At 35.6% G+C, this 26,584-nt stretch overlaps 1 long non-coding RNA gene across 1 annotated transcript; it reads right to left on the minus strand.

Moving 5' to 3' along the window:
- Positions 1-3,121: 3,121 nt before the first annotated feature.
- LOC131047896 (uncharacterized) lies at positions 3,122-15,894 on the minus strand. Its single transcript, XR_009106302.2, has 4 exons — positions 15,462-15,894; positions 15,221-15,296; positions 4,502-4,584; positions 3,122-3,468 (listed from the first exon to the last, which is right to left on the minus strand). It is a non-coding gene; the product is annotated as an uncharacterized LOC131047896 (long non-coding RNA).
- Positions 15,895-26,584: the final 10,690 nt, after the last annotated feature.

Here is a 26,584-nt window from a genome sequence, read left to right on the forward strand (position 1 = left end):
TACATATTCATCTTTACATAAAATTTGTATTATGATTACATCACATGTAAATTGAATGGGTATGGTATGTATGGAATACAAATCATATACTTGTCTTGAATAGATCATGTACATAAAGCTACTATTTATTAAAGTTGTATGGTGACCAATGTGAATTAGGTTTTGACATTTATGTAATTGACTTACATACACATTCCAATTTATATAAAATTTAAGTTGATTACATTGCACATGAATAAAATTTATATGGTGTATATGTATTACAAATCAATGATATAAATACCACTCAATCCTTATCCACAAGCACACTACATATACCATTATACTTTCATTTGCACATACAATGTAATCATAAGAAAAAATTTATACACGAAAAAAATATATACAAGTCAATTACATAAATGTCAATTCATATTAACGTTGTATTGTGTGGCAAATTTGTATATGTGCATTATGTTGGTGTGGCATCAAGTGTGAACATAAAGCTATTTTTTATTAAAGTTATATGTTGACCTAATGTCAATTAAGTTTTGACATTTATGCAAGTGAATTGTATACATGTTCTTGTTTATATAAAATTTAAGGTATAATTGTATCATGTGTAAATTGAATTTGTATGTTGTATGTTGTGTGGATTAAGATTGAAAAGTATTTCTATCATTAAGTTATATATGATTGATTTGTATTTTTACATATTTGATATAATCATAAAATATATTTTATATAAACAAGAGTATGTATACAAGTCAATTGCATAAATTTAAATGTATATTTAAGTTATATTGTGAGGCCAATGTGTACATGTGTATAATACTTTATGTTGTTGTATAAATGTGTACATAAAACTACCTTTTATCAAAATTGTATGGTGACCCAATGTGAATTAAGCTTTGACATTTATGCAATTGACTTGTATATATATTCTTTGTATAAAATTTATGTTATGATTACATCATGTGTAAATAAAATTTGTATTGTGTATGTCATATGTTTGCATGAATGAGGTTTGAATGGTGTTTAAATCATTAAGTTATATGTGATTGATTTGAATTCCATATGCACCATACAAATTCAATTTATACATGTGTAATCAACATAAATTGTATAGGAACAAATATATATATATATATAGAAGTCAATTGCATAAATGTCAAAGCATTTACATTGAGTCAATGTGCAACTTTATTAAAAAGTAGCTTTATGTACACACTCGATGCAAAAGCATGCAATTTGTATTCCATATACCATACTCATTTAATTTAAACATGTGATGCAATCATAACATAAATTTTATACAAACGAGAATATGCATACAAGTCAATTGCATAAATGTCAAAGACTAATTCACATTTGGTCACCATGCAATTTTACTAAAAAGTAGTGTTATATACACACTTGATGTAACACCAACATAAAATCATTATGCACAGATACACATTAGCCAAACAATATAACCTTAATATGAGTTGATATTTATGCAATTAAATTGTATACATATTATTGTTTATATAAAATTTATGTTATGATTATATCATGTGTAAATTGAATTTTTATGGTGCATATGAAAATACAAATCAATCACACCCAACTCAATGATATAAATATAATTTGATCCTAAAGCACAAAAGCACACGTAAATTTACACATCCCATAATCATAACATAAATCTTGTATTACAAGAAAATATATTCAATTTAATTGCATAAATGTTAATCCTAGTTTACATTAAGTCACCATACAACTATAATAAAAAGTATATCTATGTACACACTTGATGCAACACAAACATAAAAGCATTATGCATATACACATTGTCCACACAATACAACTTTAATATTATGTTTAAATTAGATTTATGTTATAATTACATCACATGTAAATTGAATTTGTATGGTGTATATGGCATACAAATCAATCACATCCAACTCAATGATATAAAGGCAGTTCAATCCTAAAGCACAAAAGCACACAACATACACCATACAAATTCAACTTACACATGACATAATCATAACATAAATTTGTGTATAAGCAATAAAATGTATACAATTCAATTACATAAATGTCAACGTCTAGTTCACATTAGGTCACCATACAACTTTAATAAAAAACCATATTTACACATTTGATGCAACACAAACATAAAAGCATTATGCACATACACATTGCCAAACAATACAACCTTAATATGAATTGGCTTGTAATACACATTCTTGTTTATATTAAATTTATGTTATGATTACATCACATGTAAATTGAATTTGTATGTGTATACAAAATACATATCAATCACACACAACTTAAATACATAAATACCATTCGATCCTTATACCATTCAATTTACACGTGATGTAATAATAACATGACCTTATATAAATATGAATAGCTATACAAATCAATTGCATAAATGTCAAAGCCTAATTCATCTAAGATCACTATATAACATTAAAAAAAGTAGCTTCATGTACACACTACAAAAGAGTATTGACATTATAATTGGGCACACAAAATAAATTTAATATGTATTATCTTCATATACATGACATATAAATGAATCATGACTCAATGATAGAAATATCATTCAATCCTAATGCACAAGAACATAAAACATTATTCAACTCAAATAGATAACACATTATAAAATTCAATATAATAAATAAATAAACTCTATATTTATAATAAAATAGTTAATTTAAAAAGACTAACTACTCTATTTATATCCTATAATATATGTCAATATTCAAAATCTAATATTCACATTATAAAAGGACCAAATTAGAATCATATTTTAAAAGAACAACATGACTAAGAACACATTAAATTAAATTACGTAATCATCTCTTGTTATTTATTTCCCTAATGATTCACTTTAACTCAACATAAGTTATATTAGAAGAAAGTGTATTTAAACTCCTATCCATAAGAACTAGGTATGAGCTAGATAATTTAATTAATTTTGATTAAAATTTCAAAATCTATAATATTAAAAAAATATATGAATTAATTATAAAATTAATGTCAAATTTGATGGACATTTAATGTTAAAATAATTTTAATTAAAAATTAACAATTTAATTTCATTAACTTTCAACACATGCTTTTTGTTAATATAAAACTTATTATCATTTAAATAAATTACAACAATAATATTTTTTACCAACTTTTAAAATAAAATAAAAAGCATAAAAAACAGGAGACTCTCAAAGATGTCCATTACCATCTTTGAGAGTTTTTGGAAGGGTATTTCTACCCCTCCTAAAAAATGGTATATCTTTATTAATTATATTGTTGGGGAATGTTTACAATAAAAAAAAAATATTCAGTTTAAATGAAATTTTACATATTTTGTACTTCTATTCAACAAGTTGATCCCTTCTTTGAAGTCTTCATTTTCAAGTTGAACAAATCCTCCAATGAATTTCCTGTGTTCAAGTTCTCACTTGTCCAAACTTTTTTTTTAAATTGTCCCTATCATGCAAAAAAAAAGGTTCAAAATCATGTGCTGAAAATTTCACTGAACTTCAGTGAAACTCTAAAATTTCTAATTACTGTGCAAACTCTCTTTTGAACATTGTAAAAGATGTTCAAAAGAGTAAATTTTCATGTCATAAAATCCAAATAAATCATGGCCATTGAAAATAGATACTTGAAAAATAATATTAATTAAAAAATGTTATGAAGTTTCTCTTGACTTGAAAATAGAAATAGTTGACAACAGTCAAAATGTTATGAAGTTTTTCTTAACTTGAAAATAGAAATAGTTGACAGCGACTGTTGAAAGAGGTTTAGACAATTGGTATTATTTGACCACTAATTAATGAGGGTAGGAAGGCATCAAATATAAAAATGAATGATGGCTCTTCAAAAGGGCTGTTACTTTCTGTGCTAATTGATGTGCTAATTGATGATACTACACATACTCCTCAGATCTCAAAAGCAAAAGATACTACATTTAAAGAACTCACTCAAAACGGAGGGTGGATGCCAATTAAAACAGAAAGGTGAGTGCTGGTTGAAGAGGCTCACCTAGATCTCCTTACATATCATAATTGGATCCTTTAAAACAAACCCAAAAGAAAATATAGAAAACAGACAATAGCATAATCATCACAATCATCAGGTGCAATTAGATTGATCAATAAAACACAAAAAGAAATAAACACTACCAGTGATCAGAGATAAGTGAAGTGCAAGACAAATGGGCTCATTTAACTCAATACAACGAAAATATTAAATAAAATATAGCATTTTAATTATGTAAACCTTTAAATTATTTAAAGCCCTAGTTATAATATAATAAGATTTTACATCACAGTAGGGCATTCAATAGAGTAGAGTGACCTTATTTTGGCAAGCTTATTTAACAAGGTAGTAAAAGTGTAAAATCAAACTAGTTAGTACTGGCTTATTTAACAAAGGAAAGAACTATTTAAACTTATAAAGCACAAAATAATAACAGTAGCTAAAGCATGAAAAGGAAGAAGTCTGGATTCCTACATACCTGATTGATCCCAACCAGTTCACTGTCAAGCCCTTTAACCACGAACCAAGAATTTCATTGCATGTTTGGATCATCAGCTGGGACTATAAATCAAAACAAGGGACATTTTATTCAAACAAAAGAGAGACAGGGGATAGAAAAAAGAAAAACCTACAAAATTATGACTGACCAAGATTGAAATAAAGCGTGGAAACTATGAAATTGCAGATATGCTAAGAAAACTATCTATATAAATGCGTGTATGTTTTCAAAGCTACAAACAATTTTATTAAAAAAATCATAAAATAATTGATTTGTTCAAAATCTCTCAAAATATCCAAGACAACAATTAACAATCCACGTTTATAAGGTTATGAAATATTTTGTAGCTATGACATGCATGTCTAGCATTTCAACCACTGAAGCAAGACGAAGCAAGACCAATATTATAAACCAGAAGATTAATTAGGGTGATTTGGAAAAAAAATTGAATCAGATTGGTGGCCCTGGCAATAAATGAAATGCAAAACAAATATCAATACACAATAGGAAGATGGCTGATAATATACCAATGGCCTCTCATGATTCGGCAAATAAAGAGAACAAACAGCTGACATGATGGGAGATAAAAGTTGAACAGTCAAACCAGCAATCTCTCGGTTTCTAGAGAAACAAAGAGTAGAGTAGATAAAGAAAAGGACTGATTATATTTATAATCTCATGGTAGCATATAATTTTCATTTCCTCAATCCCTTCATTTGCCTTGCACCTATGCTTTCTCTGAACTTGTGGGTGAATTATGCCCACAGCTATCAAGAAATAATGTTGCAAGATCGAATTCAAGAGAATTTGTTGATAAATCAAGATTCTCCTTTGTAGGTGGTGCCAGATGACCCTGAAGAAACTTGTAAAGGGACTGCAGCTTTACCCCCTCAGCTAAAATTAAGACCATCTACTTAAAATGCTATGTATTTAATATAAAAGAATATAATGTATATTTAAAACAAACAAATATACTATGCAGTCTACTACTTAATACTCTAGATGCCTGAGACAAAATGTATCCTGAAATACAAGTGAGTCTTTGTACAGTAATACGTATCAGTCTCGAACACTAGCATAAGTAAAACTATCAATGCAGTAATGAAGTGTGTCTCCCTATAGAGTCTTCAAATTGCCTGAGAAGCTTCCATCAGCAAACTATATACTAGACCAAATCCATTGTAAATATAAGTATGTTTAGAGAAGTATAATGATGAGACAAGAATGGAAAGGGCCCAATACAACACAATAGTGGAGAATAACTCCCCTTAGAGTCATTGAATGCCTTGAGATTAACCCATCATCAAACCATATGTGAGATTAAATCAATCACAATAATTATATAAGTATGATCATTGATGTAAACAAATGACACAAGAACGGAAAATCCAAGCTGATAGCTCTCATATACCCTCACAGTGACACCTCTTATCCATTAGATCTGACTGGTTATGGCTGCAATTGATACACATAGCAGCCACTGACTCAGTACCAACAAAAGTTAATGATAGGATGGAGATACATTGTTAATTTGGAAACCAATTAAAAATCCCACGAGTGCCCAGAGATACATGTAAGTAGTTATCATCAATAGGATAGAGATAACGGATCTTTAGAAAACCAATACGAATACTAACTGCATCAACTGAACAAAATCTATCGATATGGCAACCATAGCTGAAGTTGACAGTTCTTATCCAACGCCTATAAACTCATTAGGCTGCATGAATTTCTTTTATAAGTTGAATGAAGTGGACAAGTAACTAGAACTAAATACCATCCAAAGGTAGCTGTATTATACCCATAGTAACTTTGCCATTAATTTGTTTGGCAGCAAGAAACACCAGACAACCCATAGTAACGAATATCTAAAGCTAGGGAGATTGCATCAAAGTTTCAGCTCATCAGCTTATCACGTTGCTAGCATGACACCAGCAAACCACCTTACCAACTCCAGGGTAAATCAGATTTCATTCTCCTCCATTGGAAGAACTGAAATGACAGATCAGGATGCCCTTGTACCCCTTATCCAAGCTGACCTAAATTCCATAAAGGATAAAATTAGCTTTAAATGTTGATTGCTCATGCAAGTTTGTCAGTCGTGAAGACCCACTGCTCTGTAGACTAGAAGGTTTGTGTTTTCATCCATAGAAAGTGCATTTTGTCCTCTCATATTGAGATAGACGGTCTCTCTCACCAGCCAATCTTATCGTTTTCATTGATTAGAGCTGCTTCAACATCAACAACAAAATAGATCGGATATAGTGGTTTTCAGTGTAGTTGAAAGATAATTGTTTTGGGAAGCCATATTTATATTAATTCCATTCATGAATTCAAATTCCATGCAGCAACATGAGACACCTAAGCACCTGGGGAGGATTCCCTGCTGCTCCAAAATTGGCCTCAATAGAGGGCCCTGGACTTCAGATGAAGATCTCCTTCTTACCAAATACATTCAGGGTTTTGGCGAAGGCAGATGGAGAACTTTAACCAAGAAAGCAGGTAATCTAATCTTCACACTCATCCATCCCCATCTATTACACTTGATTCATCAATTGAGTTTTTTTCACCTAAAAATATTTTTGAAATATATGTTTAGATACCAATGTTGTAATTTTCTTCCAACTTTTAGTCTCCTTGGAGACCCATCTTCTAGAAAACAATGGAGAAGGATCTGGAAGAAATTGGAAGAAAATTCAGAGAATGAGCTGGTTATTTATCAAAATAATAGATCATATATGTGGCCTCTTTGAGTCTATATGTTAGCTCTTTTACTTTTTCTTGTAAGATTGAAGTTGTCTGGTTTACAAATTAAATATCAGAACTTTGGGGGTCCCACTAAATCTTTCCATTTTCATAATTTTAAGGATTGGCAAAAAGCTTTCATTAGAATTTAGAACTAATAGGAAATTTTGAAAAAAAATAAAAATCATGGAGTGGTGGAGTGGTCCCCTTCCCACCCATGACACACAACAGCTCACCACAATGGTGTTCAAGGATTTTATGAAGTCTTATCTCATTCATTTTACTTGTAGCAACGTACGTTTAGAATAAAAACAAATAAAGGAAAAGAAAGTATAAAGAAGTTTGAGGTTTCTATGCAATCGACTCTCTGATTCAGAGGTCTACCCTAGAATTTTCATTCCTTGCTATCCTCATTCTATGGCTACTGATCTGTAAAATCTAAAGCACACATATTTGGTATAATTCAGAGACCTCCATCATCCTAGCAGTTATCAAATCATCCCTGTAGTGTTATCAGCAACATGATCTTTGTTGTATTTAAGAGAACTGCTACAGTGTTATCATAAACATAATCTTATGTTGGTGCACCATCATCTTTCACTACCAAACTTTCTTATTAGCTGTTAGAAAAATTAAGTTTAGGTTCTGGAGGTTGAATTTCCCATGGAAGAGTAGTGCAGTTTATATGAAGACCTTTGATATGCCATTTTACAACAGCAATAGAGTTTAATAAAGTTTACAAAACTGCAACAGCTACACATCAAAGGTTGTTTTACAGAACATCTAGAAGAAACCAATTAAAGTGAATTATAATGGCTGCAACCACAACTACGGTGCCAGAACTGAAACAACACTCAGTCAAACACAGCAGGCAAGAGCATAGTGCAGAGCAGAGCATACAGGCCCGCAACACCAAAGATGGGCAAAAATCCTCATATAATGATTATATCTAGTTAATATTATGCAATTGTAAATGTTACATGGTTTTTCCAATAGATTTTAAAGAGCATTCTGACTTCAAATGCTTGTGACTTTAAATACACAAACCACTGATACAGCTCTATAAGTTGGCTGTCATAAATAGCTACATATGATACTAAAAAAATTGTGAAACCATACAAAAGAATAAAACACTTGGGGCTCTATAAAATATAACATTTTCCCCATATACCAATCTATCCCTCTATTACTTCTCACCAGTCATAACCAATTTGACAAATATTCTTTTCTCCATCCTCTCATGGATTGATTGAAACTAGCAGTAAATTCAAATCACCCATCATCTCCAAATATCAGTAAACATTTATTTCATTGTACACAGCTAGTTGCCATTAAATCTAGGGAAAGGCCTGCATTCCCCATTGTCTATCACCAAAAAAATAATAATAATGAAATACCATAATAGGACTATTGATTGACTGCATCTTCATAAATTTCTTTCTAGTCTAAAATCGTCTATGACTGGAAAAGTGAGTGGCCTTTTATAGTTCCAAATGTTTCCGCATTTGTAACAGTTAATGTTCAATTAGCTAGCTATTTTTGGCTACTCAGGAGATGCCACAGAAGTAAGCCAAAGGTTTTTGTGTTCTTCTCAAATTGCAGTTTCGGGTATGAAACCAAAAATTGATGGCTGATATTACCATGTTAATATGGAATGATGATCAAGCTACAACTTTGTTTATCACAAAAAATAGACAATTCAAAGTCTTCCTCTTTCACCCTTATTTCTTTCTTCTTTGTTGTAGTGATAATTTTGTTTCTAGTGGTAAAGTTGGAAACATTTTTTTTATAAGATGCTATGTACTTATGTACTTCACTCGATGCTTTGTAGTTTCTCTTTGTAATGTCTTTGAATTATGCCTCTTGACATAAAGCTTCAGATATTGTTTTGTTTTCTTAATCCCTCAATTGTTGACTTAACCATTGGTGTATGGTGTATTTCTTTGATTTCTTTTTATTAGTTTTTTAAAATTATACATGTAATGGTGAAATTCATATGTTTTTATATTTTCTATATAGTTTTCCAGAAAATATTTTGATATATGCACATAGTGATATATAGTACAATTTTGTATAGAGTTGGGCTCACTATCCTAGCCTTGTTTCCATCCATATACATATATATCTCTATATACTTAGCCTTACCCTATGCCTTACCCTATTTTTATACGCTTACTGTTAAGCTTATTTGTATTTTTTGTCATATATGTCCTCAAGAAGATTTAATGGTTTAAAGATTTTAATTTTTTTTTAAGTCTCTTTCAAAAAGGTTTTAATAGGGACTTAGGTGCCAAAAAGGGAAAAAGAAATAAGGTTGAATTTTGTTTTCCCATTGAAAATTTCCACATCCGCATGCCTGAGTTCTAGGGTTTTGTTTTGCATGGAAGAATGCTTTCCTCTTTTCATGACGTGGAGATTTTTGCTTATTGCATCAAAACCATAATTCATTTTGGTGCTGGAAAGGCAAGGGTTCAATGGGGGGCTTGAGCTTATGTTTTTAAGGAAGAGGAGGTCCTATGAATATTTTTTTGGGGGGCTACAGGATTATTCGTAATCTTTTCATAGAAAATAGAAGATCCTACTTTTAACGCCTGCATATTTGAGTGGGTGAAAATTGGGTAGGGTTAGAAATTGTCCCACCAGCTAAGGAATATTTTTTGCCACTTGTCAATCATCCCACCAAAAACAATTTAGAGGGAAAATGAGAAGTTTATTTAATTGTTTTTAACTGTTCGTAAGCTAAACTGCATTACAAATTTCATGGGATCACTAGCTTCCTTAAATTTAGGAGTTTAAACTTTAAGCTGAATTGCAATACAAAATTCATGGGACCACCAGCTTTAAAAAATTCCTTAAAAACCTCAAAAGCTTCAGCTCTATTTTTTAGGAAGCCCCCCTCCATGGGACCCCCAATGCCCAAGGCAGAACTTGTGCATTCCATTCTTGCCCACATTGCAAAGAAGCTGGAGAGGCTTCACGGGTCTTAAATGCTTATACACGTTATAGAAAATGAGAAATGCATTCTTGCCCATGTTGCATTCTTGTTCAGGTGTTTTACAGCTCATACACACTCGTCCAAGATCATTTAAGGCTATTTTCTATATATGGCTTCGTGCATATTACAGGTATCTTTTATAGTTCTGAGTATGTGAAATAGTCTAGCTTGCTTAAGATGGTTGCAAAACATCTCTAAAAGCATTTCAAATTTGAAACATATTCATGTAAGAATGAATCATTATCTTTTGTAGCAAAAACAATGGCTGGAAAAGTGCTTTGAGTTGTTAAAAACATTGTAGTGACTTTGAAACCTTTTAAAAGAATGCATGAATTTTAGATTTGCAAGGTTTGTTGATAATTTGTGGGTGCAAAAAAGTCTCAATCCAAGAGAAAGAAATTCATAGAGAGGAGAAATCATGTAAAGAAGGTTGAGCCAAAAGCCATGACATTGCTGACAGTGACAGTCATGTCAAAGGGACGATCTATCATGTGGTGACTAGCACAATCAAAATAAGCGACAGGGCAACACTCTTGAAAGCATAAATCAGAAAGTTAATAGTGGTTGATTATGCATTAAACCCTAAGTCAAACATTAAAAGGTATGAGAAAGACAATGAACAACAAAGACAAAAAAGGAAGAAGAATAAGTCTTGAGCTACAGTGGAAGGATCAGTGATAGAGATATAAGAAAAGACTTTGTTTAAGTACTTCCAAGAAGAGCCACAAGGGTTTGAAGGGCAGTGAGAATGAAAAAAGGCAAAGATAACTACCCTGTTTAAGGTGATGATAGTCATGGAACATGTTGGGTAAAACTCTTGAAAAGGCATGAGTTGAATAGAAGTTCTCAAAGACAGATCTCAGTGCATGGAAGGCAGTGTTTTAGTAAAATACATCCCTTATGTGTTTCTGCACGCATATATACATGGGAAGAGACCTTACCAAGTTTAAAGTGACAAAGAGATAAACAATGGTGAGCAAGAGAGAATGGCTTTGTGACAATGTCTACATGACTGTCATGAGAAGCTACTGATCATTGAGTGAAATGACATGGTTATGATATGTTTATGAGATGTTCTTCACTCAGATCTCACATTCAAGAAATCCCAATAAACATGCACAACAAGGTAAATCATGACAATAGCACTGGACACTTAATGATAATGTCATTTCACTTACCCATACTGAAGAGTTGGTACTTCAAATACAGGTTAGAAGCAGAAGAGATTGATGTGCATGACAGTCCTAAGGAGGACAGGTTTGAACAATCAAAATCTAGAACAAGGATGAAAATGGCAAAAGTCATAAATGCTACAAGACATCTCAGCAAGCAATGTTTTGATACATAAATAGTGAATTATGTGACAAAGAGAAGGGTACAATGCTTTGACAGAGAACAAGACAGCAAAAGCACAAAAATAAGTGAAGAGCAATGTAAGTTCACACCCGAAAGGGAAAGCACAGTCATCTTATGACAGAAATATAATAAGTAAAAAATCTTCAAAAGACAGCAAAATGCATTTTTTTGCAAGGCATAGTCCATAATAAGACCGTCCTCCAACAGTAACCTTAAGATGGCAATCTTGAACCATTCAAAGATAGTGACAATGCACTGTCACAAGTGACAGTAGACTGTTAGAAGTCATTATGTAAAGGTAGTAAACAATCTCTGTGATATCTTGGAGGGACAGTCCAAAATGGTAAGTAGACAATGTTATAAAAGCAAAGATAACAGTGCTTAACTCAAGGCAATTAGGATATTGTGCATAAGGTTGATGAAGACTTCACAAACCATGAAAACAGTCAAGAGGAAAGTTTCAGAGCATAAACCAAGTGACATTCAATCATGGAGGCTTACGATAGCAAACAACACACAAATAAATAGGCAGTAATATCAGTAGAACAGTTATAAGACACTGCCTACAGTAGGAGATTATAGAGGTGGCTATGGTGTTGATGGTGAGCATCATGAAAAGACCATGCATACATAAGGCTATCTACAAAGATTGAAAAGTGTTCATGTCAATAGTCCTTAGGACAGTGTTTGAATCATGAGAGTCTTCAACCATGTCAAGAATAAAAAAGTAATGAGGACAGTCAAATAGTCTAAAGGATAGAAGAGACAGAGCTATTGAAGACTCCATTCATTCATGACTACAATGGTCAAGATGATTTTATAACAATGACAGTCACTATGTAAGTAGTGATGAGCAGTTAGAGAAGACAGTAAAGAGCAAGATTACACCCAAAAAGTGGACAGTGGCATGGAGCAAATATGATTCACCTAGGAGACAATGGGGAAGATAGAATAAAAGTACCGAAGACCAAGAGGATGATCATACATGGTCCAAATGACATTAGTTCACCGCCTGGTAAGCATAGATGACCGTGAAGTCAAAACTTAAAGGACAATCATAATGGGACTCGTTGAGGCAATGAAAAGTACACAGTGTTTGCAGGACATTCATGCTAAATAAATTAGAATTATTCAAGGACATCCCTTATAAAGACAATCACCAAATATTTCAAGTGAATAGCACAGTAGTCAGTCATATCAGAGAATATGAGAGGTAGATGTGTTAATTAAGGCCAAGAGTTGACAGTCATGTCAAATAAGATGAGAATCTTCACTAATAACCTCAACATGACGCTGTGCACTAAAGTTGAAAAGGATAAAATAGGGCTTTGGATTATCGTTTGAGAGATGATGGAGGGTCTGATTGTGGTTCATGATAGATGCATTAAAATGAACCTTATATACATTGTCTGTTGTATCCTACCAAGTCAAGAAGAGAAGAAACAGTGATACGACGAGGTCCTAGAAAAGCATATTCCTTTTCCTATGCCACTTTGAATATTTGGTCTTCTTCAAAACATTTGTCACATGGAATATAAGTATGGAATCAAATGGTTTATGGTAGTTAATGGATGGACAAGAAGTAATGAGCAACTGAGAACGTCTAGGGAGCAGTTTGGTCAGTTATGGACGGTTGGAGAGAATATAGGCATGTAAAGAATATGTGTTGTGTCTTGAATAAAATGAATTATAAGAAAAAGTTTGTGTGCCCATACAGCTATATAGGTCTGAAACTAGTTTGGTGTTATGAAACTAACATTGATGCATCACAATCATAGCTGTAGGTTTCATTTTAAGCTTTTCTTCTCTCTTTTCTCAGCAAAGCAGTAGAGTAGGTTAGTATAGGTGATAGTACTAGGGGAACCAGCCTACTCTGGAGATTCACTCCAACCTTTGGGCAACCCACAGGCCCAAGAGTGTTTCAATGTTTCATTAGATTGCTAAACCAGGAGTTTAGCAAGGGTGCAAATCTAGTGATAACACTTCCACTTCTATAAATTCATCTTATATGACCACTTATCACACTTACCTATGTGCCTACCTTCATTCATCCATTTTCCACCTTGATTTGATAATTAGTCCATTCCAAGACAACTCTATAGTTGCAAAAGCAACTTCACAATTGTGTACTTGCCTTTTTGCATTTTATATTTTAGATTTCCGATTTGATTGGCTGACCTCATCAATCCTCTCACCATGAGTAGACATGGCTCATGTTTTGCCCAAGTTGATCCTATGTGCTACTATTTAAATCCATTCATCTTCTCGTCTTGAGTAGACTTAGGTGCTTGCATGCTATTTTTTATTTTGTTACTTTTCAGTGATGGATTTGAAAGAACTAAAATCCGTATAAGGAATCATAAACCCTTTAAGTATTTCTGCAGACTACCACATCCCCAAATATTCAAGAAAAGTAAAGTAGGCATATTTATAAATACTAGATCAAAATAATAGGTCATCATAATAGGTCATTTGCTTTGTCTTGTAAGATTGAAAATGCCTGGTTTACAAATTAAATCCCGGAACTTTGGGGGTCCCACTAAATCTTTCCATTCTCATTATTTGAAGGATTGGCAAAAATGTTTCATTAGAAGTTAGAATTAATAGGAAACTTTCAAAATAAATAAAAATCATGGAGTGGCCCCTTCCCACCCATGACACACAACATCTCACCATAATGGTGTTTGAGGCTTTTAAGAAGTTTCATCTCATTCATTTGTGATATGTAAATACACTCTGCAATCTCTATGCAATTGACTCTCTAATTCTAAGGTCTTCCCTAAAATCTTCACCATGTCATTCCTTATGGATTTATCCCAATCCTAGGGCTACTGATCTGTAAATCTAAAGCGCACATGTTTGGTATAATTCAAAGACCACAAAATTGTTGATCTCCTTGAATTCACTTCAAACAATAGTTAAAGAATATTGACTAGAATGTTTAGAGACTACAATTGCCGTTGTATTGCATCGTAAATGTGAACAGTACTTGCAGCAACATTTAAGACTAAAAAGAAGAAAGGAAAAGAAAGCATAAAGAAGTTTGAGGTCCTTATGTAATCAACTCTCTAATTCGGAGGTCTCCCCTAGAATTTTCACCACGTCATTCCTTGTGGTTCTATCCTCATTCTATGGCTACTGATCTGTAAAAATCTAAAGCACACAAATTTGGTATAATTCAGAGACCTCAATCATCCTAGATGTTATCAAATTATCACTACAGTGTTATTAGTAACATGATCTTTGCAGTATGAGAGAACTGCTATGGTGTTAATATGAAATATAAAGTAAAATCGGCTCATTTAAATAAGATACAACAAAAATATAAAATAAAATGTAGCGATTTAATTATGTAAACCCTTAATCTCTTTAAATCCCTAACTATAATATAATTAGATTTTACATCACAGTAGGGCATTCAATAGAGTAGAGAGATTATTTTGGCAGGCTTATCTAACATGGTAAAAATATAAAATCAAACTAGTAAGTACTGGCCTATTTAACAGAGGAAGGAATTATTTCAATTTATAAAACACAAAATAGTAACAGATCATATGTAGTAGTTAAATTCTGAAAAAGAAGTCTGGATTCCTAAGGCATACCTGATCACAACCGGCCTGTCAAGTCCTTTAACCACGAACGAAGAATTTCATTGCATGTTTGAATCTTCAGCAGAGACTGTAAATCAAAACAAGGAATATTTTATTCAAACAAAAGAGAAACAGGGGATGGAAAAAAGAAAAACCTACAAACTATAGCTGAGAAACATTTAAAGAAACTAGATGAAAGGAAAATGTTTAGCAAATTGAGAGAGAGGAGAAAGCTAACAAACTTCTAAAACACCTTAGAGAGATAAATCATTCGATGCTGCAATCCATCAACTGTATGCACCTTCTGTGCCCGATGACACAACACTCCAATTAAAATGGAAAGCTCAATCCCACTGCAACAAATCCTCTTCCCTCTCTTGCCCTGATTTTATCCGGGGCTTCTTTTTCCTCTTGCCCTGATTTTAATCGAGGTTTCCTTTTCCTTCAGTTGGAGGCTAAATGTATGAATCTCCTAATTACCTCTAATTTTAGCTCTTTGTATGAATCCTTCCTGCAACAGCCTGGCTAGCTGGCATTAGGCTCCAACGTTCACGCTCCAAGCTCCAACGGTCCCGCTCCAAGTTCCAACGTTCCTGCTCTGTAATAAAAAAGCAGCAATGTTCGAGCCTGAGCCGATTCAGTGTTTTTATTTCAAATATTTCGAAGTGTTTTTATTTAAAGAAAAAATTCAATGTTTGGTTTGGTTTGGTTGTATAAGGGAAACCTCCTATCTTATTAGATGTCAATCGTTTGATTCTTGCAAAGATCCTTATTAATTCATCTTTTGATCGATAAGAAAAATTCTCAATCAATTTGGAAGTTAAATTTTTATATAAGCTTTTTTCAAAAATATAAAAGAAAAGCTCATTAAAATTGAAATATCATGATAATTTTTCCATGGATCAATTAAGAGTCAAATCTAGGACCTCTTATTTGTTATTTAGGTGCTCTATGATTGAGCTACCAGCCCTCTTGGTGTCAGTTTCATCTTTGCTTAATGTTTAGTTTATTTTCTAACATTTTTCAAGTTTACAATCAAAGTCAATTTTTCGCTGCATACAAATGATCAACTAAATCAATACCATCATACATTCTAGAGCAATACAAAATCTCATATAACTTTATGACCCTCGAGACTAACCAACCTCTATTATTCTCAAACTTCACATTGGATAAACGGATTTAGAGAAAGTCATAAGGGATATTGTAGGTAGATCACGATAAAACTTCAAACTCTTCCTCCTTTTACGTTATTTACTAGATTCATTTCTTATCATTTATGAGTGCATATAAGTGGAGATATTTGTGAACACAAAGCATTTGTAGATCAAAAATAATAGGTTGATTTGTGTAGGTAGAGAAACAATAATGTTTTTGATTTTATAAGACATATAATATGGAACCTATTTGAAAAACATCTTACTTGTATTTTAGGAACTTTTTAGTTTAAAAGTTTGTGTAATAATCACCCCTAGTTACTAATTTTATTTTATTTTAAACCTATTTCATTGCATCTTAAGTACCTTATCTATTGATCAAGCAATTTCTCTTCAATTTGAAGTGCTACAACCATCATCAAACAATACCAATAGTAGAAACTCTATTCCACAACCTTACAATCTTGTATTACATATGATAAGCTCTCATATCATGTCAAAATCTTATACCAAATCTTATTCTTTGAGGGTTTTCATTCAAAATAACTCTATATACAATGCATTTATGTGAATCAAATAATGGATAGTTTATACACCAAATATAGAATGACTTATTCCACGCATTTAGGAGATCTTTGATCATATTATGTTTCTACTTCATTACATACATAATACTATGGTGTCAAACATGTCCCAAATAGATATTACTAAAATATCAATAAGTATGTAGACATGAAATCATCTCAAGTATACATCACACATAGACATAGTGACTACCTCATACATACATCACATATACACAATGTGACTAGCTCATGCCTACACTGCATATACATCGGTATGCATAGTGATTAGCACATGTGTTCATCACATTTACACATAGCTAACATCTCTTAGATGCATCACATTCACATAACCATGTATTTTCCATTCCTTCTCCATTATCCATAACATTGTCATGGGAAAATGCATTCCCATAGTCATTTGCATCCTATTTGAATGGTTTGACCATTCATTTCTTGAATAACAATTATATTTTCTTATATTTCATACTTGGTTGTACTATATTTTTTAATGTATTTTACCTTAGAGGATAATACGATATTTTAGCTTCACATAAAACATTTTTAGCAATAAATGATTCTTTTGCCTCATGTTCCATGCTTGGAGGATCCTTTAAGTTGTCACATGCTTCCTACAATTGCAATACTTCTCTTCTACAAATGTATCGACTCCACTTATAGTTGCATGCCTTCATTCTTTCTCTTTTGCACCTACTTGCAATATCTTACCTTCTCTCTTACTTCTATATGTACTCTTCTTTTATTGTTCTTGCTAACAACACCTAATTTGTGTCCTCTTGTAGCTCCTTGGCAACCTTCTCCATCACTCTTGTAGCCTCACCCTTGTATTCTTTGGGATTTTCAACATTTCCTTATTCTCCCTCAAGGCCTTTAAGATAGCTTCAAAACCCTCATTTATGCTAACTGCTACGCTAACCCTTTCTTCATGCTCACTTCACAAGTATGACCTCCTTTCTTACTACCTTTTGTTACATCCATTATCTTTTGTATCACTCATATACCTAATTTCTTCCATGGTAATAGTTATCTTAATAATTCCTTCATTGTTGGTTTCATGAGATCTTTAGTCCATTAGCATGATATCTCAAACTATAGGATGCATTCACATGTATATTGTTGACACAGTCCATTTAAGACTATATTTTAATGTTGCAATATAAAGTCTTAGGGTTTTGGTCCTAATAATCATTTTGATTTTGTTGGTGATGACCTATTTCAAAGTGAATTATATCTTAGGGTAAACATTAAAGAATTCTAATTAAATTTTCAAGGTAAATGATTGAAGGAACTAGTGATGACAATTGCTCCCTCAAAGTTTTGCTATTCAATTACTCTTAATTATACTAAGAGACTTTGTAGCATGCATATAGTCTTCAACCATTGGGACTCCAAGCATGTGGAATGAAGCCTTCTCTAGAATTCATCTGGCCACCTTAACATAATGGTATAATTTATTTAGCCTCATGATGTAAAGAATAAAAAATATGGCTTGCGATGAGGTTGTGTTGAACACTATTGATGCATTTTGCTACATTTCAACCATTGTTGGCATTGTCAAAATGGTTTTGAGATAAGAAAAATTGAGAGGCTATTACAAAGGGACCCAATGTGCACCTATAGGTTCAAATAGGATTTTCATAGGTTCCATGAATTTTGATAATGACCCCATCATAGTTTAACCTTTTTTTGCACTTACGTCTCTTAAGAGACTTTATTGGATGCCTATAGACAATCAAGCTGCTTATGGTGCAAAATGGGGCCTTGTATAGCATTCATCTGCCCACCTCGATGTGTTGGAATAGTCCCTATTTTGGCCTCATGACGCAAAGAACAAAATATATAGCTCCTAGAATGGTTATGTTCAATGACATTCGTTATTGTTGCAACATTGCAACTATCACCACTAAGGTCAAATGGTTTTGAGATAATAAAAAGTGAGAGAGGCTATAGTAGAGGGACCCTACATAGAATTGTAGGTTCAAAAAAATGTCCAGAGGTGTTATGGATTCTAAATAATACTCCATCATAGTTTGGCATTCATTTGCATTGAGGCTATTAGAGACTTTGTCAAATGCTTATATATTGAAATGATTGGGATTCTTGGAGTATGAAGCAATAACTACCCTAGCATTCATGTGCCCATCTTGGCATGTTGACATATTCCATTCAAACCCACAAAGAAAATAACTAAAAATATGGCTCTTGGCAAGGTTGTGTTGAATTTCATTGACATTTTTTCCAACATTGAAACCATTGTCACTATGGTCAAATTCTTTTGAGATGATTAAAACTAAGAGAGGCTATTGTAGAGGAACCCTATGTGCACATGTAGGTGTGTATGGTGAAAATGGATAACAATAATAACAATATTGAAAGGCTAAACGAATCCAACCACAAAACCCTAGCCTAACAATCAACAAAGATCCACCATAACATATGAAGATTACCTAAGACAATGCAAATCACATGAAATCACAAAGATTATACCATCACATGTCCAATAGGGTTTTGATCTCCATTCTTCCCATCTCCATTGATCTTGCTTGATATATTTGCTCTCAGATTTTATGTGCACAAGAGCTCAACAAAGAACGGAATGTGGTTGCAAGTAGGATCGTAATGTAGTCGAGTCCTCCAAATTGTCGATTAGGGTTTGATAATGAAGAAGGCATCTCCTTAAATAGAAGACACTATATGAAATGGAGGGATAAGATTGAGAGGTGTAAAAGGAGGTCGGCTAGGATTAGAGGGTAGGTAGAAGAAATAATAAAATAATGAAAAGGGTAGGTAGTGTATAAATTAAGAGATGAATGACATGTGTCATGGGTAGAAAAGGCTAATGAATTAATTAAATAAATAAAGATTTATTTAATTAATAGAGGAAGCGGGATAATTAAATAAATAAAATATTTATTTAATTTAGGAAAAGGATAATTTAAATAAATAAATGTATTTATTTAAATGAGAAATAAGGCTAGAAGAGGATAAATGAATTAATTAAATAAATAAAGATTTATTTAATTAATAGAAGAATTAGGTTTAGATAATTAAATAAATAAAATATTTATTTTTTTAGACATGACAATTTTGGGTGTCTACATTTTGCCCCTCTTTGAAACAATGCGGCTTGTCGCGTTGTTTCAAAGAAGATAAGATGAACTGATACAGAGTTGCCCCAGAATGGGAATGATATGCCCCCTCGAGAGATTGGATGAAAATGTTTGAAAAGATTGCAGACAATCTCTCGATAAGAAAGAAAGGCTAGAATGGATTGACCGGATAAAGTGATAGAGTCACGGGATAATGAAGACTGACTCAGAAAATGAAGGCGAGGGCTAGGGTAGGCTATAAGATAGACCACGGGGGAAAATACATCCTCATTGTCATCTACACATCCACGAGATTAGAGTGCAGAGCGAAAATAGAGTAGGAGTAGTCAGCAGCGATGGCTTTCACTCATAGATTCGACTGCATTCATCGATTTCAGAGGCCAGCAGAGGCAAGAGAGCCGGTAAGTACCGCCAAACCTTCTCGTACTTTGATGCATTTAATTTTTGTCATTAATGCATGTCGAATAGGGCAATAAATGCGCTTAGACTAGGGTCCAAAAAGTGTCAAAAAAATGTCCAGGCGCATCTGCGTTGGTGCCAGGCGCGTCTATGTCGGCTAGGCGCGTCTGCGTTGGTGCCAAGCGCGTCTATGTTTGGACCCGCGTCTGTGTCAAATGCAGCCGCGTCTGTGCTGCTCAGGCGCGTTTGTGCCAAGAAGGCACGTCTGTGTCAACTAGGCGCGTCTATGCAGAGCATAGGCACGTCTGTGTCCGGCAGGCGCGTCTATGTCAAACAGGCGCGTCTGTGCAGTCTTTAAAAGCGTTTGTGTCATGTAAGCACGTTTGCATTTGAAAAGTATGAATTTGCATCTTCTAGGTCAAATCGGCAGTTCTGTGATGAACATACGCTGTCGATTGGATAAGCTGCTGAGAGGATACACTCAAGCAGGTCCTCTAGGAAGACTAGGATAGATCAAGGCACTTTGTGATGAATAGTGAGTACCAAGATAAAGTACTTTGTGATGAACAGGGAGTACTAAAATATGAGCAACACTTTGTGATGAACAGGGAGTGCAAATGTGAGTAACACTTTGTGATGAACAGGGAGTGTCACACACGTAGTACTTTATGATGAACAGGGAGTACCACTAGGATAAATAGCAACACTTTGTGATGAACAGTGAGTGTCACTAGGGTAGATAGCCATATGCATTTAGATAGCATTTTGTGATAAACAGTGAATGCCACTATGACTGACATGATTGATTTGCTTGACTGCAGGAGTATTTGCCTATGCTAGAGTCACGGGAGAGATTCCCGTCGACATAGAGGTTGCAACTTGAGTTGTCGTTTCAGGATAGAGCTACCATCGAGGAGATGGGTTTGAGACATATATTGTATGTGCCTGAGTTTCGAGCAAACATGGGTTTGCTGACTGCGCTAGCTGAGAGATGGCACTCTGAGACATGCACATTCCATTTGCCTATGGGTGAGATGACAGTCACCCTGGAGGATGTATACAGGATTCTGCGGGTGCCGATCGATGGGGAGCTGATCCCATACGATCGAGATGGTGACAGAGAGGCATTGAGACGGGTATTTCAGGACCTTGGATTGGAGATGAGGGCAGGACACGTGGCCTGGGATACCATGACAGCCACAGGGTTAGCATTGCCGGCAGTGATCGGAGGAGCTATCAGTGGGTTCCTATGTCTGGACAGGGTGACACGGGGTTTGGCTATGGGTTGGGGGGAGTACTAGAGACACTGATGACACAACATACCAGATATGCTTGGGGACCATGTGTGCTGGCACACTTGTATTACGAGCTGCATCAGTTTGTTTATCATGGATCAGTGGGATTGGGTTGCGGAGTTACATTGCTGCAGGTATGGGCTTATGAGCATCTGCCAGTGATGAGGCCGATACACTTCAGAGGCAGGGGTCATGGATGCAGCTTCATGCATTTATATGATATGATCACCTTGCAGCCACGGATTGGCAGGCTAGAGTATTGGCGGCGAGTGATTGATGACATTGATGAGGTCATATGGCGACCTTATCTGGGCTGCGAGCAGTGGGAGGATGATGCGGTTGAGCTACCGTACACCTTCTGGAGCAGGTATCTGATTGGGCGGACGCCCTATGTGTTAGAGAGGCAGCTGGTAGACAGGATTGGCCGACAGTTTGGTCGGATTCAGAGGATGCCCCGGGGATCAGGCATGTATGCCCGCACCATCAGAGATCAGGCACAGTTTGGGCCGCTACTGTCGTATGATCAGGCAGTGACTCAGCTGGTGGAGATTATACCTCTTCCTTGGGACATGTGGCCTGAGATTGAGGATGTCGGGATGGATACAAAGTATACAGCGTATTGGGCAGAGCATCCATTCCCACGGTTGACAGATCCTGGAGAGGCATTAGAGGGAGATGGTGGGGGAGATGATGATGATGGTGGAGGCGATGGGGGCAGAGGCCGACAGAGGAGGAGAGGAGTAGTTGGAGAGAGGCGAGTTGCACCTCGGAGGGAGGGTGGAGAGGAGAGGCAGGCTTGGGTGGTGAGGGGTCGCGGCGGATTGCCTTTACAGGTGGCAGCAGCACAGGGTCCCAGGCAGGTGCAGATACAGGGACAGGGACAGAGACAGGTACCAGTACAGGTATCTATACAGGCACAGGGGCAAGCACCCACAGAGGATGAGCCAGAGGTAGGGGCAGAGGCAGAGGGGGTTGACCCAGTGGAGGTTGAGCTACTGGATCTGAGGGAGATCTGCCAGGGCTAGGCAGATGAGATTCAGGATCTAGAGAGGGAGAGGGATCGGCTCAAGACCAGGCTCAGGGATACTGAGCGAGAGCGAGATCAGGTGATCTAGCACTACACAGAGGCTGAGACAGCATTGAGGGCTGGGAGGCAGGCAACAGAGGACACAGGGGCCGGATATGCCTATGTCCTGCGGGCAGGAGAGGAGATAACCTACTAGAGGGACCTCTACTATGGTGCAGTGCCAGCAGATCAGCGGGCGAGGAGCTTCCATAGATCGTCGCGTACAGTGACAGCTACGGGGGGGAGCCGGAGGAGACAGGCATTGAGTGGTGGGGTCATGGGTCCTCCACCACCACCAGATAGAGGGGACAGGCAGGATGATCCTGGGGTGGGTCCTTCAGGGGCTCAGATTCCATCGAGGCCAGGTGACTCCAAGGGAGGGAGTTCATCATAGCCTTAGAGGGCTCCCTTTGTATTAGTATTGTACCATTTTTGTATTGTAGACACCTGCGGGTGCTTTTGTAGCCATATGATTTTGACATCATTGTATCATGACACTTTTGATTATATATATGAGATGATTCATCTTTGCGGCAGCTATATGCATGTGTACCTATGTGATGAGATGTTCTTATGATGTATGTTTATGTTTCTATGTGATGGATGCAAATATGTATATGATGCAATGCAATATTTTTTTATTTATTTTTATGTGTATGCATGATGCAAATGTGAATGTATGTTATGCAAATAATTATTTACATGATGGAAATGTAAAATGTGCTAACAGTTGTTGTGTGCAAGATGTGATGCAGTTGTGATATCTATATGTATGTATGAAATGCTTATATGTGGTAATGCAGGTGCAACTACATGAAATGCGAATGTTTTTGGTGTGTCATTATACTCAGTCATGTGATAGCAGGCTACACAGACTCGAGAAGGACGATGGAAGTCAATCAAGAAAGGGGGATGAAAGACAGAAGATATGAAAGTGAAAGAGCTTCTTGTGCGTTATCATCATTGAGCTTTATTATGGCAAGTAGGTTATGACAATTGAGGCATATGTTCGACCCAGAAAGTCATTGTACCTATTTGCATGGAGATAAGACAGTCACAAACAAGGAATGCCCCAGTTCACACTAGACTCACAGTGTCCTCATATCCTTGGACAAGTCATAGCATTACTAAGAGACAATCCACATATAGCAAACAAAAATAGGTGATGATACCCCATCCTTGCCTTTCTAGTCAAAGACATCCTGGAGATAGAATCTCTAGTCAGAGACATCCTGGAAAAGCTAAAAGACATGTCACCAAAAGATAAAATCAAAAGAAAACCAAGACTCGACACCAACATCCACTGTAGTCCTCAAGTTTAGTGTCTCTTGTCACTTGTATAAGTCTTATTTGATTGTGGTCACAATGTTTACTTTCACAAAATGGATAGATAGCACTAAACCATATGTTGTCTGAGTTTGTTGAAAGATTTGATTTGTTGAAGCCCATTGTTACTGCTGTGTCTCATCTGAAACTGACTGAATCCATGAAACTGATACTTTATTGCATAGAAGACGGAACTTTATTGTGGATCTGTGATGCAAATGTTGCTTTATTGCAGATTGTGCGCGAATAGACTGAAGGAAGCTGGAAGAAACTGTACTCCTCGAAACATGTGATGCTCTCAGTTCCACACCCATCACTAGACGTAGGATTTGCCTTAGCCACAGATAGGATCTGATTTATTATGGATGGAAAGGGATGTGAAAAGGGAGGTTTATTATGAATGGCTAACCAATCTTAGGTAGATCAATAACAAGCCATGATGGGAATGGGTAAGTTTATTATGAACAAATAGGTTATGAGTGTGTGCAAAGTGAAGTGATGAAAGAGAATCCTAAAGGAGGGAGGAGCAATGTCTCTACACATGGCGCTGGTGACCCAGTTTTCACCATGGTACTTGCCCAGGGCGCCACCGAAGTGGTTTTCACCGTTGGACGAAATTATTTCTCTTTACTTTTTTGGATTTTTCAATGTTTTTTGTGTCACAAGGCGCCTGTTTGCCAGGTTTTCACCAAGTAACAATTTTTTTGTTTTATAATTTTTTTTGTATTTTTGAATTTTTTGATTTTTTTGTATTTTTCGAATTAGGATACTCTGAAGAGCTTATGTGTAGAACCTACGAAGGTGCATGCTGTTGATAGGATCCTCCAAAGGTTCACCCTCTATAGTTGAGAGCTGATATGCACCTGATCCATATGCTGCTGTAATGATGTAGGGACCAAGCCAGTTTGGTTCTAACTTGCCCTTCTTCTCTCTGTCTTGTTGATTTTTAGGATTTTCTCTGAGAACCAAGTCACCCACCTCAAATGTGCGAGGCTTGACCTTGTGATTGTAGCTGCGACTCATTCATTGTTGATAAGCTTTGAGATGACTAAAAGCAATTTGTCTTCGTTCATCCAGTAGTTCCAGTTCTTGTAAGCGAGAGACCCTGTAGTCTTCATCACTGATGATGTTTTGCAAAGAGACCCTTAAAGAGGGTAGCTCGACCTCAATAGGCAAGATGGCTTCAGAACCATAGACTAGTGAATAGGGTGTAGCTCCTGTGGGTGTACGGACACTTGTGCGGTAGGCCCCAAAGTGCAGGATTAAGTTGAATATGCCAATTATGACCAGCCTTGTCGACTGTCTTCTTTAGGATTTTAAGGATTGTTTTGTTAGACGCCTCAGCTTGGCCATTACCTTGGGGGTAGTATGGTGTGGAGAAACGGTGGGCGATATGGAAGCGGTCACAGAGTTCACAAACATCCTGATTTTTAAAGGGACGCTCGTTATCAGTGATAATAGAAACAGGAATACCGTATCGGCAAATGATATAGTTGAGGATGAATGTAGCAATTTGTTTTCCAGTAACTTGTGTGAGAGGCACGGCTTCAATCTATTTTGTAAAATACTCTATGGCAGTGATAATGAATTTATGACCATTGGAAGAAGGAGGGTGAATCTTGCCTATGAGATCGAGTCCCCATTGACAAAAGGGCCAAGGAGATGCAAGCGGTTGAAGTTCTTGTGCTGGCGCATGTATGAGATCTCCATGAATTTGACACTGCTTACATTTCTTGACAAACTGGTATGAGTCTTTCTACATATTGGGCCAGTAATATCCAGTCCTGATGTGTTTCTTGGCCAAGGTAGGACCACTAGCATGTGGACCACATATCCCTTCATGCACTTTTCGTAACGCAATCTGAGCTTCGTCGCTTTCTAAACATCTAAGAAGAGTGTCGTCTAGACCTCATCGGTATAAGATATCAGCTAAAATAACATATCGAGAGGATTGATGAATGAAAGTACGACGTTGGTTATTTGATAGATTAGGAGGTAAAGTATTGTCTCGTAGGTATGTGAAAATGGAACCATATAACTGGGATTCGGGACTGACAATGCATAACGTCTCAGTAGGCATGATCTCATATGAAGGGACCAAAAGGTTATCCACCAAGAACTCATAGCGGGTCTCGTTTGGAGGTAGATCGATCAGTGAAGCAATTGTAGCCATGGCATATGCGACGCGATTCTACTCTCTTGGTATCTGCTCAAAGTCTATCTTTGTGAAATTTTGTTTCAGACCATCCACCATTTGTTTATAAGGCATTAGCTTCTCATCTTTTGTTTGGTAATCACCAGTTGCTTGACGGATGACAAGTTGAGAGTCCCCAAAAACACGAAGTTCCTGGATCTTCCATTGAACTGCAATTCGTAATCCTGTTGTTAATGCCTCATATTCCGCTATATTGTTAGTGCAAGGAAATGATAAGCGGTATG

The sequence above is a fragment of the Cryptomeria japonica genome, chromosome 3 (assembly GCF_030272615.1).
Source record: "Cryptomeria japonica chromosome 3, Sugi_1.0, whole genome shotgun sequence".
Taxonomy (NCBI): Eukaryota; Viridiplantae; Streptophyta; class Pinopsida; order Cupressales; family Cupressaceae; genus Cryptomeria; species Cryptomeria japonica.